Here is a 26,736-nt window from a genome sequence, read left to right as displayed (position 1 = left end):
CAGAATTTTATTCTCAATTTTACAAATTTATCTACCATTAACGCGACGAATAGAATTCCCAGGACAACCATCAATTTCATGTGATTATCACTGTTTTCTTTCTTGTCGAGATTACATTTCCTCTTACCCATCCGTAGGTAGGGATTTGTCGAGTAACTGCAAAATGCCGAAAGACATTTTTCCATAAATTGAATTAATTAAAATTTGAAGTTCATTCAATATCATTTTCCATAAACGTCATACACTTGGATCTTAAAACAAGTTTGTGTACGAGCATAAGAAATATAAAATAGGATATTATTACTTGAGTTTCAACGAACAATTAAGGAGCAGGCGATCAACTGACAAAAAGTTAAAACAACTGAGTCAATATTTATCGATTAACTGTATTGAATTTTGAAAAACACTTCTAAAAATCAAATAGAAAAAGGGGGAGACGTACAATTCTTGAAGATTTGGTAAATCAGAAAGCCACTCCTCAGCATTACCATTCAGTTTATTGTTTTGTAAATATCTGCATAGTCAATTTTGGTTTTGTGAAAATGAACAGCTGAAAAATTCCACAAAATGAAAGTTGTGTTTAAAAGGTATTTACAGTTGCTGTTGGGTATTTTTAAATGGGAAAATACCAAAAACCAAAATTCAAACAAACACCACAGAGGTAATGCTCTGTTTCTCTGCCTCAGGATCTTTATGCACAGGGAAGGCCCAATTTTTTTTTTACTGAAAACAGAGTATAACACCACCACAAAATGACTTGTATTCATTAAAACCAAAATGCCTAAAGCAACATATTCATCCTCTTTGCTGAGAGGGATTTACCAAAAATAATTACATTCAAAACATTTACTCTGTCTTCACATGAGAATTTACTGTGCTGGGTAAAATTCTCATTTACATTCACTGACTGTGAAAACACATTACTTACTGGTGTAAAACTATTTTTACACATACTGCTGTAAAAATATTTTACACATGCTTCTGTAAAAACATTTTACATATGCTGCTCAAAATAAACAAAACACTATATGCCCCAAAAACTTACTGCGCATTACAAAATGGTCAACGCATATAATCTATGCACTGCTGTGCATTTCCTCTTGCAAAAACAAACACCAAAGGTCAACACAAAGAAAATACATGCGCTCCACTACTTTTCACTCTCACACTGCTCGCATTTCATTACAATGAGGAACTAATTTTTATGCACTGCTGTGCAACACTTCAAATTCTGGATTCCCCTTCTACGTTCCTCCTTTTATTCATGTGTGTGTGTTATCAAAATGGTCTGCGTATTGTCCCCATTTTTACTCTGCCCCCTATCCTCTTTTCACACACTACAATACCAAAAAAAATACACCACGAGCAGCCACTACAACACATTGACTTTTTTTTACAACACATATATATGAGGGCGCGGGCTTATATAATATATATAAAACATATAAAAAAACGTGGCCCATAATAATATTAAAGGCCCACACCTAAACTACATACATGCATATATAAAAATATAATAACATGCCCATAACCATTTAAAAGGGCCTCCACCTAATCCTACGTAAATGCATTAAAGCCATGTCGTTTCCTCCACGGCGGTCAACCACAAAACTTTCAATCCACGCAAACTTTAAATTGACGCAGGCCCGTGCACCTTCAAGAGATCGACGGCTGACAACACGCAAGGAGATCGGACGGGTGGAGTGGATATCGGAAGGCAGTTTGCAGCAGGACTTTAGCTTCCGAGAAAGTTACGTCGGCTGATGTCAGGTGTGTGACACGCGTCTGCACCAAATCCCATCGGACCCAAGTATACGGAAACTGCTTTTCACTGGAAGGCGGTCCGAGATAAAAGAGGGTTTTGCTGAGCGGTTTGGGGGATGTACGTCTGCGTTGAAATTAGATTTCAACACTCCCCTTTAATTTCAACAGCTGGGCATTCGATCATACCCAGACACTTCCTCACATCGAGGGATTCACCAACTGCTGTTACAAAGACACCTTCCTCACATAGAGGGATTAACCTGAAACTGTGCTTAAGAGCACCTTCCTCATGACAGAGGGATTCACCATAACAATGTGCTGAAGAGCACCTTCCTCTTGACAGAGGGATTCACCTGTGACTATGCTGAAAAGCATCATCCTCTTGATAGAGGGATTTACCACACTATGCTGAAAAGCATCTTCCTCTTGACTGAGGGATTCACCATGACACTGTGCTGAAAAGCACCTTCCTCATTAACAGAGGGATTACAAACAGACACTGCTTTACATGCAGTTTCAAAAACAAACAATCATTGCACTGCTGTGTGTGCAAACTCATTACATTGTTCTTTTATGCTGTTGTATGTTCTCTGCTGCACTGTTGTGCCATCTTCCTTGCTGTGTCTACCCCACACTGCTGTGTCTACACTTGCACTGCTTGTGCACTTTTCAAAGACAAAATACTCTGTCTTTTCTGGAACAATTACACTGTCCCAACTTGCAAATTTACACTGTTGTGTGTAAATATTTCTTACACTCACTGCTGTTGCATATGTTGCATATCAATTCAATGAACAACAAATTCATTACATTTACCTTTACTGCTGTAAGGAAAATTTCTTTTGCATGTGTTGCTGTTCAAAACTTCTTGCTGCTGCATTTTTCACATTTGCATTTCTGTGTGCTTCTCCTTCTTGCCATCATGCTGTTGTCCATAACTTCTTGCTGCTGCATTTTTCATATTCACTGTTGTCCATACCCATAACCATAGACTGTCATCCCTGGGCTTTTTATTTGCTGCTGCGTTGCCTCTGTAATTTGCACTGTCGCTGCTTTTTGTTTCATCATACTGCTGTGCCCATACTCTTGGCACTTCATTCTCCACACAAAAAAAATAACACGGGCTGTTACTTTTTACACCCTTGCTTCACACAATCTTAGTCTTCATTTTTTTTTACACAATGCACTACTGTGCAATTCCTTTGGCTTTCTGCTGCCATACACATTCTTATACATCCAGTGTGCATTAAAAATCTGTTGTCCTTGTTTTTCTTTATGCATTTCTTTGCATGCTGCATTGCATAAAAAAATTACATTTTTTTTACTGCTGTGTGAAAGAATTTCATTGCATTCTCAGCCACTGGCATTTACGTTCTGTTGCGTTTTGCCTTCTTCTCATTTTCTTCTCACTGCTTTGCATTTTCATTCCCAATACAAAACATTTCCTTCTGCTGTGTATTACACTCATTCTACTGTGAGTATATTCTCTCATACTACATAAAAGGAAACTACCTTCCATTGCTATGCATTTCAATGCATGTGCACCACAAAAAATTTAAACTGCTGTTCATTCTAATCCATGTGCTCAAAAAAAAAATTCCAAAATGCTGTCTTATGTTCTGTCTTCCCACTGCTGTGAGGGTCTCCATGCTTTGCATACTTTTCTTATCTCGCTGCTGCTCTTTACATTTCAGCGCTGCCATCTTTTCTTCTTTATGCATTTCTGTGCATATTGCATAAACACAAAGCAAAAAAATTGCTGATTTCATCACTGCTGCATATTACCTTTCAGAGGGATTAACAAAAATTTCATTTGCAACTGCTGCGCTGCAATACATCCTCCATCAACAAATGACTGTTAATACAGTTCAGCAAACAAAAAATTACAAGCTCCCCTTTAATGTATGCTTGTCTTCTTTTAGCAGACTCTTCTCAAAATAAACTTAGATCAGTTGCGTTGCTTAAGGGGCTTTCACACTGTATTTCTTTTCTTCTCCATACTTGTGTAACTTTCTTCTTTTGCATGGGTCTAGCTTGTGTAAGAGCCCATGTCAAGTTACAGTCACGTGCCATATGCCCAATGTTATGACACTTGAAGCATTTAACATTGTTCATGAATAAAAATTCATGATTTCTTCTTGTGAAATTATTTCTTGGAGATTGTCGGGGACTACAACATTTATCTCTATGAAATGTTCTACAGTCTTTTGCCATATGACCAAAGTTTGAGCAAGCATAACAATAACCATAAAATGAACTTTGGTACCTGGGAGATGGAGGTTTCCTTGATGTACTTCTGAAGCCTTGCTGCCTTGAGATCCTTTGATGATCACCATTGCCTATTGCCTTTTTGTCATCAGCTACATTTCTTCTTGGAGCTGGTTTTCTACTTGGAGGAGGATTTCTTCTATTTCATCCTTCATTTTTCTCCTTGCCTTTGCTGGAACTAGGAGCATCACCATCTCTTTCTAACTTCTTCACATCTCCTTTGCTTAAAGCATCCTCATCCTTGGTTGAGGGTTCACCTACATACCCAAGTCCTAATTTATCAGATGGAGATCTGTGATAGCTGAGCATGTCATCCAAAGCTTGAGAGCTCTTCATGATCTTGTTCATCCCTTCAACCTTCTTCCTGAGGAGGACAATCTCTTCTTCTAACTTTTCACATTCATTATTTTTCTTTGCTAGTTGTCCCTCAGTTTCTTCCTTGCTACGAGTAGCTTCAGCTGCTACTATTTTGAAGGAGATAATATATGTCTTCATTTTGGAGATTTCTTCATCTTGTGCTTGACTGCGCTTCATTTTATTTTCAGCTCTTTGTGCCTGCTTCTTGTAGTTCAGACTTAAGGGAGGAGACCTCTACCTTGTACTGTACAATTTCTTCCACAAGCTTACTCACTTTCTTGTGTCGATGTTCAAGTTCACTTGTCAAGACATCTGCTTGCTTCTTTGCACTATTCAGCTGATTTGTCATGGATATGACTTCTTCATGATGTTTCTTCTTGCATTGGTCAAGCTCCTTCTTAAGCTTGGTAAGCTCTTCATCCCTTTCCTTTACTTGAAGCTTGATGAGGTCAAGCTTTTCATTCTCAGCTTCTATGATGGGTTCATAACTTTCTTCTTGACTCATTGTCATGGTCAGTGCTCCCTTTGCATGAAGGTCATGCAGTCTGTCCCATATATCTTTTGCTGATGTATATTTTCCTAGATTCTTCTTTACTGAATCAGGGAGTCCATCCAAGATTAGTTTTGCTGCTTGTGCATCATACTCCATGGATTCTTTATCCATCTTGCTGTCATCAATCACTGACTCCCAGACTTCAATCCCCTCAGACATTAGGAAATCCCTCATCATTATTTCCCATACATCAAAGTTTCCATCAAACTTTGGGGTTTCAAATAAAATGTATTCTAATGGATTGCCTTCTAGTTTAGTAGAGGAGGGAGACACATTTTTAACAGGCTTGGAGGCTTTCTTCTTTGACCTTGCCATTCTTATCTAGGCTTTAAATACTTGACTGTGTTTTCTTTTAAATCACTGACTGTTCCTTTCACAGTAACAGAAAGGAAAGCTTTGAAAAATACCTTACCCCTTTTGGTTGTGGCTTCACACTGCTGGAGAGCCTTCACTGCTGCAACAAGAGTCCTTCCTTCAGCATCTTTGAGCCTTCAAAGAGCCTGGACTAGCTCTGTCACCATCAAAGAGCCTGGACCAGCTCTGATACCACTGTTGGGTATTTTTAAATGGGAAAATACCAAAAACCAAAATTCAAACAAACACCACAGAGGTAATGCTCTGTTTCTCTGCCTCAGGATCTTTATGCACAGGGAAGGCCCAAATTTTTTTTATACTGAAAACAGAGTATAACACCACCACAAAATGACTTGTATTCATTAAAACCAAAATGCCTAAAGCAACATATTCATCCTCTTTGGTGAGAGGGATTTACCAAAAATAATTACATTCAAAACATTTACTCTGTCTTCACATGAGAATTTACTATGCTGGGTAAAATTCTCATTTACATTCACTGACTGTGAAAACACATTACTTACTGGTGTAAAACTATTTTTACACATACTGCTGTAAAAATATTTTACACATGCTTTTGTAAAAACATTTTACATATGCTGCTCAAAATAAACAAAACATTATATGCCCCAAAAACTTACTGCGCATTACAAAATGGTCAACACATATAATCTATGCACTGTTGTGCATTTCCTCTTGCAAAAACAAACACCAAAGGTCAACACAAAGAAAATACATGCGCTCCACTACTTTTCACTCTCACACTGCTCGCATTTCATTACAATGAGGAACTAATTTTTATGCACTGCTGTGCAACACTTCAAATTCTGGATTCCCCTTCTGCGTTCCTCCTGTTATTCATGTGTGCGTGTTATCAAAATGGTCTGCGTATTGTCCCCATTTTTACTCTGCCCCCTATCCTCTTTTCACACACTACAATACCAAAAAAGATACACCATGAGCAGCCACTATTACACATTGACTTTTTTTTCAACACATATATATGAGGGCGCGGGCTTATATAATATATATAAAACATATAAAAAAACGTGGCCCATAATAATATTAAAAGCCCACACCTAAACTACGTACATGCATATATAAAAATATAATAACGTGCCCATAACCATTTAAAAGGGCCTCCACCTAATCCTACGTAAATGCATTAAAGCCATGTCGTTTCCTCCACGGCGGTCAACCACAAAAATTTCAATCCACGCAAACTTTAAATTGACGCAGGCCCGTGCACCTTCAAGAGATCGACGGCTGACAACACGCAAGGAGATCGGACGGCTGGAGTGGATATTGGAAGGCAGTTTGCAGCAGGACTTTAGCTTCCGAGAAAGTTACGTCGGCTGATGTCAGGTGTGTGACACGCGTCTGCACCAAATCCCATCGGACCCAAGTATACGGAAACTGCTTTTCACTGGAAGGCGGTCCGAGATAAAAGACGGTTTTGCTGAGCGGTTTGGGGGATGTACGTCTGCGTTGAAATTAGATTTCAACAGTCGCTCCAATTTGTCTAGAGTGACCAAATTTGGCATTGGTCCAGTGAATTGATTATGATTGAGAGACCTGTTAATTTCGACACAAGCGTTCAGTACAAAATTGTTAATTAATTCTATTTAATTTTGAATAAAAGTTTGACCAAAAAACACAAATTAACAATAAAAAGAGAAAACACGCCAACGTACACTTCTCGAAGATATTCTAGAGAAGATAGCCACTCAAGAGTGCCATTCAAGTTATTGTTTTGTAAATTTCTGCATAGTAACCAAAGTTAATATTTGATTTATGAAAATATATGGCAACAAAAGAACCCACGAAATGGAAGCTGTGTTCGAGATTAACTTACAATCGCTCCAATTCGTATAGATTGGCACAGATGATTATTAAATAATTCTATTTGGTTTTTGAACAAAAACTTCAAAAAAGTTAAATAGAAAAAAGAGAAAAGAGGCAGACGTACAACTATCGAAGGGGACTGAAATAAGGTAGAAACTCAAGAGTCCCACTAAGGTTATTGTTTTGTAAATATCTGCAGAGTAACCAAAGTGAATTTTTGTTTAAATGTATAGCAACAAAAGAACCCACAAAATGAAAGTTCTCTTTTAGGAGAAACTTACAGTCCCTGCAACATCACTAAATTGGTCAAATTTGGCAATGGTCCCGTTAAGTGATTATGGGCAAGTGACCTGCTAATTCCAACACAAAATGGTAAATGTTGCACAGATGATTATCAGCTGACATAATATTCAAACGAATGGGTAAATGTTGCACAGATGATTGATGCCTCGTATAATAATCAGGCATATCATGTTCCTTCGAAAAGCCGAACCAGAGTTGTATATTCCCAAGTGGAAGACTAACAAACAGCCAACATTTTTAACACACTATCAAGAATATCCCCAAAACACGACCACATGAACACAATTTAGAATGGCCATTAGTATTTGTCATATTCTACGACATTTCATTTGGAGAATTTCTTAGAAGGGCAAATTATAGGTTACACACAGATAAAAAGAGGGTCTAATTTTGCTTACAGATTAACCAATGAATACAGCTATTCAATATTGCCAGGCACCGCTCCCGTAATATTCCTTCCCGACAAATTTCTGGCAACAAGAATATCGTCTCGGCATGTTACAATTTCGCTTATATGCCTCATGATTTCACGATTTCAGAAGTAAAGAAATCGAATAATTTAACTTACAGTTCAGAAATTGTCCTATTTTCACAGCCAATTCTGTCCCAGGGTACCAAATAGCAAGGATCAGGAGAAATCCAATCTTTTATTTCAAATCTACTTTTGATGGCGTTAAGAACGTCAACTTCATTTTGAGAACTTCGTTATGCGTTGATTTGTAATATTGTAATTTACTTATGAGAAATTTAACGAGGGCAAGTGTTACTCTCTCCAGAATTTGTTGCCTCGTCCGACAGATATACCCCGTAACACTCGTAAGCGTTGATTATAGGAGGAAGGTGTTGGGAATTTTTGATGGGAAAATACCAAAAACCAAGATTCAAACACACAGAGGCAATGCTCTGTTTTACCTCCACACGATCTTTTTGTGCACAGGGAAGCTTAAAAAAAAATTTCACTGAGAAACCGAGTATTTCACCACCATAAAAACATTTCTATCAAACTTCATCCTCTTTTACTGAGAGGGATTTACCACTGTAAAATCCTTCTTACATTCACTGCTGTGAAAAACACCTTACTGCTGCTGTAATAAAAGTTTACATAAGTTTACTGCTGTAAAACAATTTCATTATACGCTCATGGATATTACAAAAACCTTCAGCACATAAAATATTACGGGCTCAGTTCTCATTTCACCTTGCGTTTTCACCGTTCTATTACAAAAAAAAATCAAAACAAAACATTACAGAATATATCTTGTGCACTGTTGTGCATACATCCTCTGGTTCTTCACGCTGCTGCGAACACCAATGTTCTTTTCCTCCCGTGTGCAACAACAAACAAAACGAGCACACTTCATTTGTTATATTGTTCATTACAAAAAGGTCAACGCACTTAAAAAAAATACAACACGTTTTTATGAACATTAATACATGCCGTATAAAAAAAACTTAACTATCCACCTACATATATGACACTTCATTAATTAGAAGGTATGGTCAACCAAAATTGACATTCACTCCACGCAATCCTTGATTTAATGCGGGCCCATATGCAACTTCAGACGATCGACGGTGGAGAGCGATGGAAGCAATCGAACGGTGGAGAAGAATATCGGAAGGCCTCATGCTACAGAACTTTAGCTTCCGATAAATTATGTTGGCTGATGTCAGGTGAGTGACACGCGTCTGCACCAAATCACATCAGAGGCAAATATACGGAAACAACTTTTCGCTAGAAGGCGGTGCGATATGCTTTGGGCGGTTTGTGGTTTTGTTCGGTGGTTTTAGGGAGCGCAGTACGGCTACGTTGAAATTATGACTTCAACACTCCCCTTTAATTTCAACTGCTGGGCATTCAGTCATACCCAAACACTTTCTCAAAAATTCAAAGCTCTTCTGATCCAGTGGCTTTGTCAAGATGTCTGCAACCTGTTCTTGAGTCCTGCAATGTTCTAGGACAATTTCTCCATTGTTCACCAATTCTCTGATGTAATGAAACCTTGTATCAATGTGTTTCGTTCTCTTATGAAACACTGAATTCTTTGACAATGCAATAGCTGAGCTATTGTCACAAAAAATCATTGTCGCCTTTGCCTGCTCTTGGCCTAAGCTTCTCAACATTCTTCTCATCCACACTGCTTGACATGCTGCTGCTGTAGCTGCCACATATTCAGCCTCTGCTGTAGACAATGCTACAATGGACTGCTTCTTAGAAGCCCATGAAATGGCTCCTAAACCCATATGAAAAACATAACTGGAAGTGCTTTTCCGATCATCTACACTTCCATCCCAATCACTATCAGTGTATCCAACCAAATCTGAATGTTCTGAGACATTATATAAAATTCCAAACATTTTGGTACCTTTCACATACCTCAAAATTCTTTTTTCTGCCTGCCAATGTGCCTCCTTTGGCCTCTCCATGAATCTGGAAATTAAACTAACAGCATACATAATGTCAGGCCTAGTAGTTGTTAAATACATAAGGGTGCCTACCATACTCTTATACAAACTAGGATCAAAATCCTTGCTGCTGTCCTCTCTGCTGAGATTTAATCCCATTACTGTGGGAGTGATCGCTGCCTTGCATTCTTGCATGTTAAATCTGCTCAATACTTGATTTACATATCTTGCTTGTGAGATAAAAATTCCTTTTTCATTTTGCTCTACTTCTATGCCTAAGAAGTATCTCAAGAAACCCATGTCAGTCATTTCAAATTCCTCTTTCATGACTGATTTAAAATTCTCAATGAGCAGATCATCATTACCTGTGAAAATCACATCATCAACATACAAGACAACAATCAAAATTTTACCATCCTTTTCTTTGATGTAGACGGTGGGTTCTCCTTCACACTTGTCGAATTCATTATCCAATAGATATGAATCTATCCTACTATACCATGCTCTTGGTGCTTGCTTCAGCCCATAAAGAGCTTTCTTCAATTTGCACACTTTGTGCTCTTCACCTTTCTTCTCATAGCCGAGAGGCTGTTCAACATAAACCTCTTCCTTTAACACTCCATTTAGGAATGCTGACTTCACGTCCATTTGGTAGACTTTCCATTTGTTTTGAGCTGCTATGGACAGCACTGCTCTCACGGTTTCCATTCTTGCAACCGGTGCGAAAGTCTCCTCATAATCTCTCCCATACTGCTGCTTGTACCCTTTGACAACCAGCCTTGCCTTGTGCCTTTCTATCTTACCTTCAGGATTGCTCTTGGTCTTGTAGACCCATTTTACTCCAATGACTTCTTTGCCTTTTGGTAGCTCAACCAAATCCCATGTTTTGTTTCTCTTTATGGCATTCATCTCCTCATCCATAGCTTCTATCCATTTCCTATATTTAATTGCATCTTCGAAATGAATAGGATCATCAACATGAAAATACAAGGCAAATAAGGAATTCATTCCTTCATCATAAATGTCACTTAGATTTCTAAATTTCTTACCTCTTTCACTTGGTGTGCAAGTGCTTGAAGATGCACTTGAATTTCCTCCTTGTGGTGTGCTTGGAGAAGCACTCTCATTTATCCTCAATGGTGTCCCTTCTTGTCCTTGTGTTGGCGCTGCTGTTTGGGGATGCATTTCAGCCACCTCCTCTTCATCTTCGTCATGAGACAAACAGTTCTTGACATTCACTGTTTTCTCTATGCTTCCATCCCAAGCTTCTTCCTCAATTAATTGAACATCTCTGCTGATGAAAAACCTCTTGGTAGATGGGATATACAACCTGTAGGCTTTGGATTCCTCACTGTATCCAATGAAAAGACATTTCTCCCCTTTTCTATCCAACTTCCTCCTTAGCTAATCTGGTATGTGTGCATAGGCCACACATCCAAAAACTCTCATGTGGGTGACTCCTTGCTTTCTCCCACTCCATGCCTGTTCCGGCACTTTGTTCATCACTGCTTTTGTAGGACACCTGTTCAAAATATACACTGCACAATTTACAGCTTCAGCCCAATAATCATTTGGCAAATGCTTTGCCTTCAACATGCTCCTCGCCATATCCATGATGGTCCTGTTCTTCCTTTCAGCAACTCCATTTTGCTGTGGAGTGTACCTTGCTGTAAACTGTTTATGAATTCCATTTTCTCTACAAAACTTTAGGAATTCATTGGAGATATACTCACCTCCTCTATCAGTTATCAAAACTTTAATATGCAGCCCGCTTTGGTTTTCCACAAATGCCTTGAAGTTTTGGAATTTCTCAAACACTTCACTTTTGTTTTTAAGGAAATATATCCAAGTCTTTCTTGTAAAGTCATCAATGAATGTTAGGAAATATTGGCTGCCTGCTAATGATGGAGCTTGCATTGGTCCACATAAATCTGAGTGGATGATTTCTAAGGGTGCCTTTGCCCTTATGCTTTTCCCTGATGGAAAACTTTCTCTATGTTGTTTTCCCAAAATGCAACCTTCACAAAGGCTGTCTGGTTTCTCTATCAATGGTAATCCTCTTACCATTCCTTTCTTACTCAACAAGTTTAGACCTCCAAAATTGAGATGACCAAATCTCAAGTGCCACAACCAATTTTCATCCTTTGGCACGCTTTGGAAGGCCTCTTGGGTAACTGCTGCAATTACATTTTTGTTTTTCAAATCTGCCATGATCCTGAGAGGGAACATCCTGTTCCTTGTCATCTTCACTTCAACAATGCATCTTTTGCTGGGTGCTATATCCATGATGGTACATACATCATTTTTAAAGAAAACATTGTACCCCTTATGGACAAGATGTCCAACACTCAAGAGGTTACATCTCATTCCGGGGACATAGTAGACATCTGCTATGGTTTTCCTTTCTCCCTGCTTCGTAAATATTTTTACCTCCCCTTTTCCCATAATAGAGACTTTACTACCAGTACCAAGTGTGACTTCTGATTTCACATTTTTATCTAGGGCAGAAAAGAAGGCTATGTTTCCGGTCATATGGTTGCTGCAACCTGAGTCTAAAAACCATATGTCTTCACTGTTTGTTTCAGCCATGTTACATGCTAACAACACATTATTTTGACTGCGGTTTTCTCTAGTGACATTTGCATTTTGTCTATTACTCATATCATGTTGTTTCTTCCTACATTCACTGGCATAATGCCCATATTTTTTACAATAATAGCATTGGACATTGGATTTTTCATACCTTTGTCCTTGAGCATGATGTGGTCCTCCTTGTTGGCTGTTGCCTTGGCCTTGGTTCTGATTTGTATTGCTGCCTCTTCCTTGTGCATTTGCTGGACTGTTCCTTCCACCTCTGTTCTGGCTTCTGCCTCTTCCTCTTCGGTTTCCTCTTCCTTGATCTCTTCCTCTTCCAAAGGACATCTGGGTCTTGAAGGCTTGCTCAAGAGATGAGTTTTCATTCCTACTCAACCTCTGCTCATGTGTTATCAGTGATGCATGTAGCTCATCAACTGAATAGTTTGAGAGATCCTTTGTCTCTTCAATGGTGGTGACTATGGCATCAAACCTTGAGGGTAAGACCCTCAATATTTTCTCCACAATCCTTCTATCTTCAATGGTTTCTCCATGAGTTCTCATTTGTGTGATTACACCAATCACATGAGTGAAGAATGAGTCAATGTTATCTGACTCCTTCATGTTCAAGTTCTCAAAATCCTTTCTCAGCAATTGTAGCTTTGTTGTCTTCACTCTCTCCATGCCTTGATAAGCTGTCTTGAGGGTTTGCCATGCTTCATTTGTTGTCTTAGCTGCTGCTAACCTTGGAAACACACTGTGGTCTACTGCTAGATACAACAACATACGGGCTTTTGAATCCTTCTTCCTATTGCTCTTTAGTTGATCTCTCTCTCCCTGAGTTAATGCATTGAACTCATTTTCATCTGCTGGTTCTTCAAACCCAGATTCAACTATTTCCCATAAATCTTGAGAGGCAAACAGGGCTGTCATGGTTATTTCCCAATAGTCATAGTTTTTCCCATTAAACTGTGGGAGCTGGGTGTTAAACATACCCATACCAGTGCTTGTGCTGGCCATTCCTTGCATTCTGATCTATGCCTCTAAATCCTTGACTGTGTGTTTAAAACAACTGACTGTTTCTTCAGCAACACAAAAAAAACTTTGTGAAATACCTGAGTATTTTCCTGACTGAGCCTTCACTCTGCTTGAGAAGTTTTACTGCTGCAACAAGCTCCTCCCTTCAGCTTCTTTGTCACCTTCAAAGAGCCTAAGCCTGCTCTGATACCACTGTTGGGAATTTTTGATGGGAAAATACCAAAAACCAAGATTCAAACACACAGAGGCAATGCTCTGTTTTACCTCCACAGGATTTTTTTGTGCACAGGGAAGCTTAAAAAAAAATTTCGCTGAGAAACAGAGTATTTCACCACCATAAAAACATTTCTATTAAAAAAAACTGATACAAACTTCATCCTCTTTTACTGAGAGGGATTTATCACTGTAAAATCCTTTTTACATTCACTGCTATGAAAAACACCTTACTGCTGTAATAAAATTTACATAAGTTTACTGCTGTAAAACAATTTCATTATACGCTCATGGATATTACAAAAACCTTCAGCACATAAAACATTGCGGGCTCAGTTCTCATTTCACCTTGCGTTTTCACCGTTCTATTACAAAAAAAAATCAAAACAAAACATTACAGAATACTATTACAAAAAAAAATCAAAACAAAACATTACAGAATATATCTTGTGCACTGCTGTGCATACATCCTCTGGTTCTTCACGCTGCTGCGAACACCAATGTTCTTTTCCTCCCGTGTGCAACAACAAACAAAACGAGCACACTTCATTTGTTATATTGTTCATTACAAAAAGGTCAACGCACTTAAAAAAAAATACAACACGTTTTTATGAACATTAATACATGTCGTATAAAAAAAACTTAACTATCCACCTACATATATGACACTTCATTAATTAGAAGGTATGGTCAACCAAAATTGACATTCACTCCACGCAATCCTTGATTTAATGCGGGCCCATATGCAACTTCAGACGATCGACGGTGGAGAGCGATGGAAGCAATCGAACGGTGGAGAAGAATATCGGAAGGCCTCATGCTACAAAACTTTAGCTTCCGATAAATTACGTTGGCTGATGTTAGGTGAGTGACACGCGTCTGCACCAAATCGCATCGGAGGCAAATATACGGAAAACAACTTTTCGCTGGAAGGCGGTGCGATATGCTCTGGGCGGTTTGTGGTTTTGTTCGGTGGTTTTGGGGAGCGCAGTACGGCTGCGTTGAAATTATGACTTCAACAGAAGGGTGGAGTCACTGCTCTTAAACAGATCTAAAACCAGATTTGGTGTAGTATCTGAATGTATTGTGAACTCTTGAGCAAAATAATTTCGCCTCAAAGTAATGGTTTGTTGTATGACACCATTCACGTAGACCGAAAATGATGTAGATTGAGACATATTCAACCCCTCGATCTCTGCAAAATATAACAGCACTAATGTCTCATCCGCGTAGGCGGGTAGTCCACAACTTTTAAATCTAATCTTGCTCGGGTTGCTTACAACCCATGCAGTTTGCAAGACAGCAGTTGGAGGAAGGTTATTGACATTTTTTGTTGAAATAGGCTCTTTCGAACTTATATTGTGTAAATGTGAACTTGCTTCTAAATCTGATCTCCAGATGCGGTCGAATTTATCCTGAGGATACCTGCTCAATCAACCATCCAAAGCTATGCATGTCAAACATTACGCAAAAAACATGGCAACCATCCAAAGCTCAACCGCACTAAATTGGTTCAAATAAAAAGTTCACAATGTTCACCTCTCTGGCGAATTTCCACCCACATCATATCTTGATATTGTGGCCAAGATTGTTTCTGGCTGAGCGTTTTTATACATGCCCTCTTGGAGCCTCCTCATCTCGATCGCAGAGATAGATGGCTCAGCATAGTCGGATCCGACCAAACAAATGTACAACACGGTACCATTAGTAACCAATATAAATTCGTACAAAATTGGTATCTGCTGATCTAATGTAACATTTCGCTGAGCTAGCATATCCACTGTCTCAATAGAGAAAGTGAAGAATTGTCCAAATCCCATCATCAAAGGGGGGAACCATAATCTTAAGAGGTAAGGCACGTGAGGGGCCACTGGCAACTGATAGCAAGACTTTTTAAGAGGTTCTTGTTGGGTATTTTTGATGGGAAAAATACCAAAAACCAAGATTCAAACAAACACCACAGAGGCAATGCTTTGTTTCTTTAACTCCAGGATCTTTGCACAGGGAAGCCTTTAAAAATTTCACTGAGGAACAGAGTATTTTAACACCATAAAAGATTTATATTCAATAAAGACAAAAAAAACATTTGCTCTGTATGCATATGAGAATTTATACTGCTGGAAAAATTCCCATTAACATTTACTGCTGTAAAACCTCCATTTACATTCACTGGTGTAAAACTCTTTTTACACGCTGCTGTAAATCAAAAACAAATTCCATTTACATCCAAAACAAATGCGCTCATGGATATTACAACACCTTCAGCACACAAAACATTCTCATTTCACCACCGTTCCATTACAAAAGTCAAAACAGAACTTTACCAAGTATATCATGTGCACTGATGTGCATACATTTCTAGTTCTCTTTCGCTGCTGCGAACACACACACTACATTTATCTCCCGTGTGCCATACACATAATAAAAGTCAACACACAAAACATAAACTTATTACATACGATTTTAAATTTTAATACATGCCGTATAAAAAAATATATAAAAAACATATACTAAAATGTGCCCATACTCATATTAAAAAGGGCCACCTAAATCTACGTAGCAACATTAAATTCCATGACACTTTCACCTACGGTGGTCAACCAAAAATTGACATTCACTCCACGTAATCCTTGATTTAATGCGGGCCCATATGCAACTTCAGACGATCGACGGTGGAGAGCGATGGAAGCAATCGAACGGTGGAGAAGAATATCGGAAGGCCTCATGCTACAGAACTTTAGCTTCCGATAAATTACATTGGCTGATGTCAGGTGAGTGACACGCGTTTGCACCAAATCGCATCGGAGCCAAAAATACGGAAACAACTTTTACACAAAAGCGGTGCGATATGCTCTGGGAGGTTTGTGGTTTCACTGTGGTGGTTTTGGAGTAGTACGTGTGTGGTTGAAATTACAAATTCAACACTCCCCTTTAATTTCAACTGCTGGGCATTCGGTCATACCCAAACACTTCCTCAAAAATTCAAATCTTTTCTAATCCAATGGCTTTGTCAAGATGTCTGCAACCTGTTCCTGAGTCCTGCAATGTTCTAAGACAATCTCTCCATTGTTCACCAATTCTCTGATGTAGTGAAACCTTGTATCAATGTGTTTCGTTCTCTTATGAAACACTGAATTCTTTGACAATGCAATAGCTGAGCTATTGTCACAAAATATCACTGTCGCTTTTGCCTGCTCTTGGCCTAAGCTTCTCAACATTCTTCTCATCCACACTGCTTGACATGCTGCTGCTGTAGCTGCAACATATTCAGCCTCTGCTGTAGACAATGCTACAATGGACTGCTTCTTAGAAGCCCATGAAATGGCTCCTGAACCCATATGAAAAACATAATCGGAGGTGCTCTTCCGATCATCTACACTTCCAGCCCAATCGCTATCAGTGTATCCAACCAAATCTGAATGTTCTGAGGCATGATATAAAATTCCAAACACTTTGGTACCTTTGACATACCTCAAAATTCTCTTTGCTGCCTGCCAATGTGCCTCCTTTGGCCTCTCCATAAATCTGGAAATCAAACTAACAGCATACATTAAATCAGGCCTAGTTGCTGTTAAATACATAAGGCTGCCCACAATGCTTTTATACAAGCTAGGATCAAAATTCTTGCTGCTGTCCTCTCTGCTGAGCTTTAATCCCATCACTGTGGGAGTGATCGCTGCCTTGCATTCTTGCATGTTAAATCTGCTCAATACTTGATTTACATATCTTGCTTGAGATATAAAAATTCCTTTTTCATTTTGATCTACTTCTATGCCTAAGAAGTATCTCAACAAACCCATGTCAGTCATTTCAAATTCATCTTTCATGACTGATTTAAAATTCTTAATAAGATAAATATCATTTCCAGTGAAAAAAACATCATCTACATACAAGACAACAATTAAAATTTTACCATCCTTTTCTTTGATGTAGACTGTGGGTTCTCCTTCACATTTTTCAAATTCATTATCCAATAGATAAGAATCTATCCTGCTGTACCATGCTCTTGGCGCTTGCTTCAGCCCATAAAGAGCCTTCTTCAATTTGCACACTTTGTGCTCTTCACCTTTCTTCTCATAGCCGAGAGGCTGTTCAACATAAACCTCTTCCTTTAACACTCGATTTAGGAATACCGACTTCACGTCCATTTGGTAGACTTTCCATTTGTTTTGAGCTGCTATGCACAGCACTGCTCTCACGGTTTCCATTCTTGCAACCGGTGCGAAAGTCTCCTCATAATCTCTCCCATACTGCTGCTTGTACCCTTTGACAACCAGCCTTGCCTTGTGCCTTTCTATCTTGCCTTCAACATTGCTCTTGGTCTTATAGACCCATTTCACACCAATGACTTCTTTGCCTTTTGGTAACTCAACCAAATCCCATGTTTTGTTTCTCTCTATGGCATTCATCTCCTCATCCATAGCTTCTATCCATTTCATATCTTTAATTGCATCTTCGAAATGAATAGGATCATCAACATGACAATACAAGGCAAACAAAGAATTCATTCCTTCATCATAAATGTCACTTAGATTTCTAAATTTCTTACCTCTTTCACTTGGTGTGCAAGTGCTTGAAGATGCACTTGAATTTCCTCCTTGTGGTGTGCTTGGAGAAGCACTTTCATTTATCCTCAATGGTGTCCCTTGTTGTCCTTGTGTTGGCGCTGCTGTTTGGGGATGCATTTCAGCCACCTCCTCTTCATCTTCATCATGAGACAAACAGTTCTTGACATTCATTGTTTTCTCTATGCTTCCATCCCAAGCTTCTTCCTCAATGAATTGAACATCCCTGCTTACAAAGAACTTCTTGGTAGATGGGATGTACAGCCTGTAGGCTTTGGATTCATCACTGTATCCAATGAAGATGCATTTCTCCCCTTTGCTGTCCAACTTCCTCCTTAGCTGATCTGGTATGTGTGCATAGGCCACACACCCAAAAACTCTCATGTGGGTGACTCCTTGCTTTCTCCCACTCCATGCCTCTTCTGGCACTTTGTTCAAGACTGCTTTTGTAGGACACCTGTTCAATATATAAACTGCACAATGTACAGCTTCAGCCCAATACTCATTTGGCAAATGCTTTGCCTTCAACATGCTCCTTGCCATCTCCATGATGATTCTGTTTTTCCTTTCAGCAACTCCATTTTGCTGCGGAGTGTACCGAGTTGTGAACTGTTTATGTATTCCATTTTCTCTACAAAACTTAACAAATTCATTTGAGATATACTCACCTCCTCTATCAGTTCTCAATACTTTTATGTGCATCCCGCTTTGGTTCTCCACAAGTGCTTTGAAATTTTGGAATTTCTCAAAGACTTCACTTTTGTTCTTGAGGAAATATATCCAAGTCTTTCTTGTAAAATCATCAATCAATGTCAAGAAATATAGGCTGCCAGCTAATGATGGAGCTTGCATTGGTCCACACAAATCTGAGTGGATAATCTATAAGGGTGTCTTTGCCCTTATGCTCTTCCATGATGGAAAACTTTCTCTGTGTTGTTTTCCCAAAATGCAGCCTCCACATAGGCTGTCTGGTTTCTCTATCAATGGTAATCCCTTTACCATTCCTTTTCTGCTCAATAAGTTTAGGCCTCCAAAATTTAGATGCCCGAATCTCAAGTGCCATAACCAATTCTCATCCTTTGGCACGCTTTGGAAGGCCTCTTGGGTGACTGCTGCCATTTCCCTTTTGTTCTTCATGTCTGCCCTGATCCGGAGAGGGAACATCCTGTTCCTTGTCATCTTCACTTCAGCAATGCATCTTTTGCTGGGTGGTATATCCATGATGGTGCATACATCATTTTTAAAGAAAGCATTGTACCCCTTATGGACAAGCTGTCCAATACTCAAGAGATTACATCTCATTTCGGGGACATAGTATACATCTGCTATGGTTTTCCTTTCTCCTTGCTTTGAAAATATTTTTACTTCTCCTTTTCCCATAACAGACACTTTACTATCAGTTCCTAGTGTGACTTCTGATTTCACATTTTTATCTAGGGCAGAAAAGAAGGCTATGTTTCCGGTCATATGGTTGCTGCAACCTGAGTCTAAAAACCATATGTCCTCACTATGTGTTTCAGCCATGTTACAAGCTAACAGGACATTTCCTTGACTGCTGTTTTCTCTTGTAACATTTGCATTTTGTCTGTTGTTCATATCATGCTGTTTCTTTCTACAATCACTAGCATAATGTCCATACTTTTTGCAATAATAGCATTGAACATTAGATTTATCATACCTTTGTCCTTGAGCCTGATACTGATCTCTTTGTTGGCTGCTGCCTTGACCTTGGTTCTGATTTGGATTGCTGCCTCTTCCTTGTGCATTTGATGGGCTGTTCCTTCCACCTCTGTTCTGGATTCTGCCTCTTCCTCTTCGGTTTCCTCTTCCTTGATCTCTTCCTCTTCCAAAGGACATCTGGGTCTTGAAGGCTTGCTCAAGAGATGAGTTTTCATTCCTACTCAACCTCTGCTCATGTGTTATCAGTGATGCATGTAGCTCATCAACTGAATAGTTTGAGAGATCCTTTGTCTCTTCAATGGTGGTGACTATGGCATCAAACCTTGAGGGTAAGACCCTCAATATTTTCTCCACAATCCTTCTGTCTTCAATGGTTTCTCCATGAGTTCTCATTTGTGTGATTACACCAATCACATGAGTGAAGAATGAGTCAATGTTATCTGACTCCTTCATGCACAGATTCTCAAAATCCTTTCTCAGCAATTGTAGTTTTGCTGTCTTCACTCTCTCCATGCCTTGATAGGCTGTCTTGAGGGTTTCCCATGCTTCATTTGCTGTCTTAGCTACTGCTAACCTTGGAAATATACTCTAGTCTACTGCTAGATACAACAACACGCGGGCTTTTGAATCCTTCTTCCTATTGCTCTTCAGCAGATCCTTCTCTCCCTGAGTTAATGCATTGAACTCAGTTTCATCTGCTGGTTCTTCAAAACCATCTTCAACTATTTCCCATAAGTCTTGGGAAGCAAGCAAGGCTTTCATAGTTATTGACCAGTAGTCATAGTTCTTCCCATTAAACTGTGGGAGCTGGGTATTAAACATACCCATACCAGTGCTTGTGCTAGCCATTCCTTGACTGTGTATTTTTAAAAACTGACTGTCTCTTTAGTAACAAACAAGATAGTTATGAAGAATACCTGAATCCTTCATTGTCTGAGTCTTCTGTCTGCCTGAGAAGTTTTGCTGCAGCAACAACCTTCTCCCTTCAGCTTCTTTAACTTCTTTAAAGAGCCTGAACCTGCTCTGATACCACTGTTGGGTATTTTTGATGGGAAAAATTCCAAAAACCAAGATTCAAACAAACACCACAGAGGCAATGCTCTATTTCTTTAACTCCAGGATCTTTGCACAGGGAAGCCTTTAAAAATTTCACTGAGGAACAGAGTATTTTAACACCATAAAAGATTTCTATTCAATAAAGACAAAAAAAGCATTTGCTCTGTATGCATATGAGAATTTATACTGCTGGAAAAATTCCCATTAACATTTACTGCTGTAAAACCTCCATTTACATTCACTGGTGTAAAACTCTTTTTACACGCTGCTGTAAATCAAAAACAAATTACATTTACATCCAAAACAAATGCGCTCATGGATATTACAACACCTTCAGCACACAAAACATTCTCATTTCACCACCGTTCCATTACAAAAGTCAAAACAAAACTTTACCAAGTATATCATGTGCACTGTTGTGCATACATTTCTAGTTCTCTTTCGCTGCTGCGAACACACACACTACATTTACCTCCCGTGTGCCATACACATAATAAAAGTCAACACACAAAACATAAACTTATTACATACGATTTTAAATTTTAATACATGCCGTATAAAAAAATATATAAAAAACATATACTAAAACGTGCCCATACTCATATTAAAAAGGGCCACCTAAATCTACGTAGCAACATTAAATTCCATGACACTTTCACCTACGGCGGTCAACCAAAAATTGACATTCACTCCACGCAATCCTTGATTTAATGCGGGCCCATATGCAACTTCAGACGATCGACGGTGGAGAGCGATGGAAGCAATCGAACGGTGGAGAAGAATATCGGAAGGCCTCATGCTACAGAACTTTAGCTTCTGATAAATTACGTTGGCTGATGTCAGGTGAGTGACACGCGTCTGCACCAAATCGCATCGGAGCCAAAAATACGGAAACAGCTTTTACACAAAAGCGGTGCGATATGCTCTGGGCGGTTTGTGGTTTCACTGTGGTGGTTTTGGAATAGTACGTGCGTGGTTGAAATTACAAATTCAACAGTTCTGGGAAATAACGTAAACTATGCAAGTATGACCCATAGGCTTGCTTACTAAGGTCCCATATAACATCTATGTAATGAGCATCAGTTATCCATGTTATATTGTTGTCCGCCGTGTGATTCGTTTTTGCTCCACAACTTATACTCAGAAAGTCTGCACGCCGCAAGAAAATAATAAACAAATCAAACATCTTGTTCCCCAAATCCTAGAAGAGTCGTTCGATATAAAATGACGACTGTAAAAAGTAGACGAAAGAGAAATACTGCAACGTTGCATAAAGGTTAGAGCCGGATACATGAGCCTTTTTTTCGAGTTAGAATGTTTCAACACATACCTGGTTGAGCAGTGATCACATAGAGTAAACTCAGCAAAAGCATTACTACGGGAGCTATCCATGCGGTCCATTTGCCATAACAAATTTTATCCATGGTGACACCAGTTTTCCTTAAGTTATCGAGAAGCAGTGGATTGGAAGAAGAATACGGACATATGGCCGCCCAGCTCAATCCAAGTTTATATTTTACATATCATTTTTGGGCCGAGCCTCCCCTATTAAATAAGGATATCTTCCTCTGTAAATAATATAATAATAATAAAGTCAATAATATAATAATAATAAAGTCAACTTTGCAGTAAAGTAATATAAATATTGTTGTAGGTGGAGATATATACAATTAGATTTTCAAATATTATTTAAGTTTAATATTTATTTTATATACTTTTCAACTAAGTGCATATTAATTAAATTTAATATTTTATTTTATATATTTTTCTAGCAATTGTATATTAATGTGAGTTGTTTTTTACAAATTTTTGGAAGTTTTTCTGGTGGGTATTTCAGGTTTAATTTCTTTGAAATCTGGCAGGAATTTATTGAAAACGCAAATTTGATAAGAAATTGCTGCGCACTGCAAGTGCCTTAAGGGTTTTTCATGGTGTTGAATCCATATATACAATCAAAAAACTAGTTTAAATAACACAAATCAAGATTTCACTTCATATTTTTAAATTGGATTCGGCAAAATCCAAAAAATAACACTAAAAACAACTCCATATTAATGTATATTGCATTAATTTTGGGATCAGGACGGAGGTTGGAATTTGACCTTCATAGGGCCTTCTTTTCCTATTTAAAACTTTTATATTGGAAATTTAAAAATTTTGTATTTCACTTATGAAGTGTTCTAAAGTTTATCAAACTTATTTTTTTGATGGTTTATTAATTTTTTTATTGTTATTTTATTATTTTATATTAAATTGTGTTTTATTTGGGCTAGGATTTGTTAAGGTGTTACTTGGAGACTAATGACAAACTACTTGCCAGAAATCTTTGGGTGTCAAAATAAGCCTAGTCATGTACTTTTGACCACAAGCTAGCTAGACAATCCTGCCAAAGTGTCTATGACATCCATTTAACCACAACCTAGCTAGACAATCGTGCCAAAGTGTCTGTGACATCCATTTAACCAAAAGTTAGCTAGACAATCATGCCAAAGTGTCTCTGACATCCATTTAACCAAAAGCTAGCTAGACAATCATGCCAAAGTGTCTCTGACATCCATTTATGCATGGAGCAAGACTGCAAGGAGTAGGTAACATTAATGTTGTCTCTCCTCACACCTCTCTCTGACTTATGGTGTGAGAGTGATCGGCGTTGTTTCACATTAATAATTTGTGTTCCAATTTTTAAGAGCCACGTATCCTAATGTTATAATCATCATTGTTCGCCACTGCATGTATATCTAGTTACCATTTTTCTTTTTATGTAAGGTCTTGTCAGTTTGCTCATGTTCATATGGTGCAATTTTATTAGGATTGGAGTAGTTTTTAAGTGTGATTTTTTAGAGTTTTTGACAGATTTTTGGTCGGAATCCGAGGAAAAGAATTATGGCCAAATCTTAATTAGTGTTGTTTAATCTAGTTTTTTTACTATATATAGATTAAGAACCATAAAAAATCCATGGGGCACTTTGATTCTGAAGAGTTCACCTATGAAAATTGTGATTTCAATGAATCCGTGTCGAATAATAAACAAATTAGATCGCAAAATAAACCAGAAAACTTTCCAAAAAATTACACTAAAAAACTACTCAATGAAGATTGTCTTTACTTTCCAATAAGATAATAAAAACACACGCAAACTCCTTTGTGTTTAACACAAAATATGATATAAACATTATTACCAAAAATAATAGCATGCTTTTGAACATTTTCATTGGTTGTGTAATGGAGAACAATTTTTCATGTTAAATACATGCGATGAGAATAGAATCAACATCAAAACTTTTGTGATAGATGAGCATCGTTTTTTTTGGAAGTGCAGGGCATAGTCGGTGGAATATATTGTCACCAATTTACCTGTTGCTACTAGCAGCAACTAAACAACTCAGTTGTGATCTTTGACATTCAGAAGACAAAATTGTGCTCACCACTATAGTTAGTCTGATGAATTAGTCCATTTCTGCATGTTTGCTTCTATTTACATGCAATCCCTGTTACTAAGGTATGTTTTTTCAAGCTACACAAAGTCCATTTGAGTAAGTTGCATTAAAATGTTTTGGTGTTGGATTTAAGTAAATATTTTGTTGTAAATTAAGAGGATGATTTTCCATGTTCGTGGACTGTGTTATGGAAAAAAAATCATCTAAGTTGTTAATGGTGAGAAAATGGGTAGTAGATGGGAGTTTTCCATCACTTATTCTTTTTTATGTCTCCATGGTGTTTGAGATATTAATGCAGATGGGTGCCCATAATTGAGAGTCATGATGGATCTAAAATGTGCATAAAATTAGTTATTACTATTAGCATTGGTTTTTTTTTTGTATGTTTTGATATGGTTCATGTAATGTGTGCAGATTTCGATTGCTAGAAAGATCTATTCCTAAGGTTCCCCCCTACCATATCATTAATGATGAAGTGATGTTGGATGGAGATCCTAGATTGAATTTGAATTTGGCTTCTTTTGTCACTATTGGATGGAATCTGAATGTGATAAGCTTATGATGTCTTTATCAATAAAAATTATTTAGATATGGATGAACACCCAGTCGTTATAGATTAGCAGATCGAATCACCATGTTGTGTATTTGAATCATTACATACACTTTTAATTTTTCTTTTGATTGATTCATTTATATGCATTGGTCAAAGATTGGAATAGAATAGCTAGAAACTAGCATACACGAGCCAACAAACACATGCTCGAACACATTATATGTTTTAGTTTTATATGCAACACATGAATTATAATATAATATTTGTAGCTGAAAATGAAAAATAGAGGTTAATGGAATGTAACAAATGATATGAAACACATAGAAATAGATGAACCACAAATCTCCAATTTCTAGCCTTAACCAACCAATAGAGATAGATAGATCACATCTCCATTGTCCAACTTTAATTAACCCAACTTTATTATTATTACCTAAGGCAATATTTGCAAATTTTACACTCAAGTCAGAACTTGAAAGCATGTATTTAAAAGACAGAATTATCTGATAAAGATCACAATGGGAACTTATCTTAATAAAGTGATAATTAATATCACATTCCATGGGACAAGTTTGAAGAATCTAAATGAGTAAAACAATTATTGAGAACAAACTCCCAAAACATGAGCGAGAAGAATTTTTCCATAAGGGGAAAGAACATGAAGAAAGAAAAGGTTAGACAGTTCAAGCTAAGGCTACATTGAATATCATCACCTTGTGATTGGTCCCACAAGTAGCTAGTTGTAACACTGGAGAGGAAGAGGAATTATTGATAATAATATTTTTGTCATTTTTAGAGGTTTCTTTCTAGACCAAATCGTGAATGGTAGCCATCTCGATTATTAATATAATTTAGACTTAGTTTAACTAATAGACACAATTATTATTTTTATCTAAATTGGGTAATATAATTTTAAGCAATATTGTAATTTTTTATCAATTAAATTGTACTTTTGAATGCATTAAGGAATTTAGCACCATAAAAAACTTTTAGGGCACTCTAACTTTGTAGATTAAACAACTTAAACTTATGATTCTTAAAAATATCTATCAATTTTAGGAAAATTTGACCAAAAAGAGAGCCATTTCATATATTATTTAAACTACTTGCATAATTTATGACGCTACATAACATTTTCTCCTAAAATATATTATATTAGTATTACTCATGTTGTCAAATTGTTGTGACAAAATTGATGTGTAATTATAATAGCTCACTTGTTCCATGTTGAAGTGGAGAATGGAGATCAGGTTATTTACATTGCAACAGTGGGATCCTTTGAAGCCATCATACTAGCAGGTCTAGCATTTAAATGCAAATGGCTTTCCTGAGCAAAAAGCACTAAGCATGGTAAATTTTAGGGGAGAATTTTAGCCCAAGGGTGAAATTTAAGGGGTTTTGCATTTTAGAGGGGCAAACTTTTTATAAAACACCCATTTGATATAGTTAGCCCAACTTTTATTTTAAAAATATATTTTTTTTCATTTTAGCCCCCAAAAGAAGGGGCGGCCAAACCATGCAAAACTCATTTGGCCCGATTCGCCTGGGTTTGGGACGTTAAATTCTTGCAAATCGCCCAATTTTTTACTTTGAGATGTTAAATTCTTGCAAATTGCCCATTTTCTGGTTTGGGAGGTTGTTAAATTCTTGCAAATCGCCCATTTTCTAGTTTGGGAGGTTGTTAAATTCTTGCAAATCACCCATTTTTTGGTTTGGAAGGTTGTTAACTTCTTGCAAATCGCCCATTTTCTGGTTTGGGAGGTTGGATTT

The 26,736-nt window shown here is 37.8% G+C and overlaps 1 long non-coding RNA gene across 2 annotated transcripts; it reads right to left on the bottom strand.

Annotated features, from left to right (window-relative positions):
• Window positions 1-442: 442 nt before the first annotated feature.
• LOC149255958 (uncharacterized) lies at window positions 443-7,707 on the bottom strand. Of its 2 annotated transcripts, XR_016266430.1 has the most exons (4): window positions 7,423-7,707; window positions 6,991-7,334; window positions 6,803-6,871; window positions 443-514 (listed from the first exon to the last, which is right to left on the bottom strand). It is a non-coding gene; the product is annotated as an uncharacterized LOC149255958 (long non-coding RNA). The 2 variants fall into 2 exon arrangements; XR_016266429.1 differs by having other exon boundaries at window positions 6,991-7,707.
• Window positions 7,708-26,736: the final 19,029 nt, after the last annotated feature.

Source organism: Pinus tabuliformis, chromosome 7 (genome assembly GCF_031772625.1).
Source record: "Pinus tabuliformis cultivar Carrire ecotype Pingquan chromosome 7, CPIR1, whole genome shotgun sequence".
NCBI classification, from domain to species: Eukaryota; Viridiplantae; Streptophyta; class Pinopsida; order Pinales; family Pinaceae; genus Pinus; species Pinus tabuliformis.
This window is presented reverse-complemented; position numbering and strand designations above follow the sequence as displayed.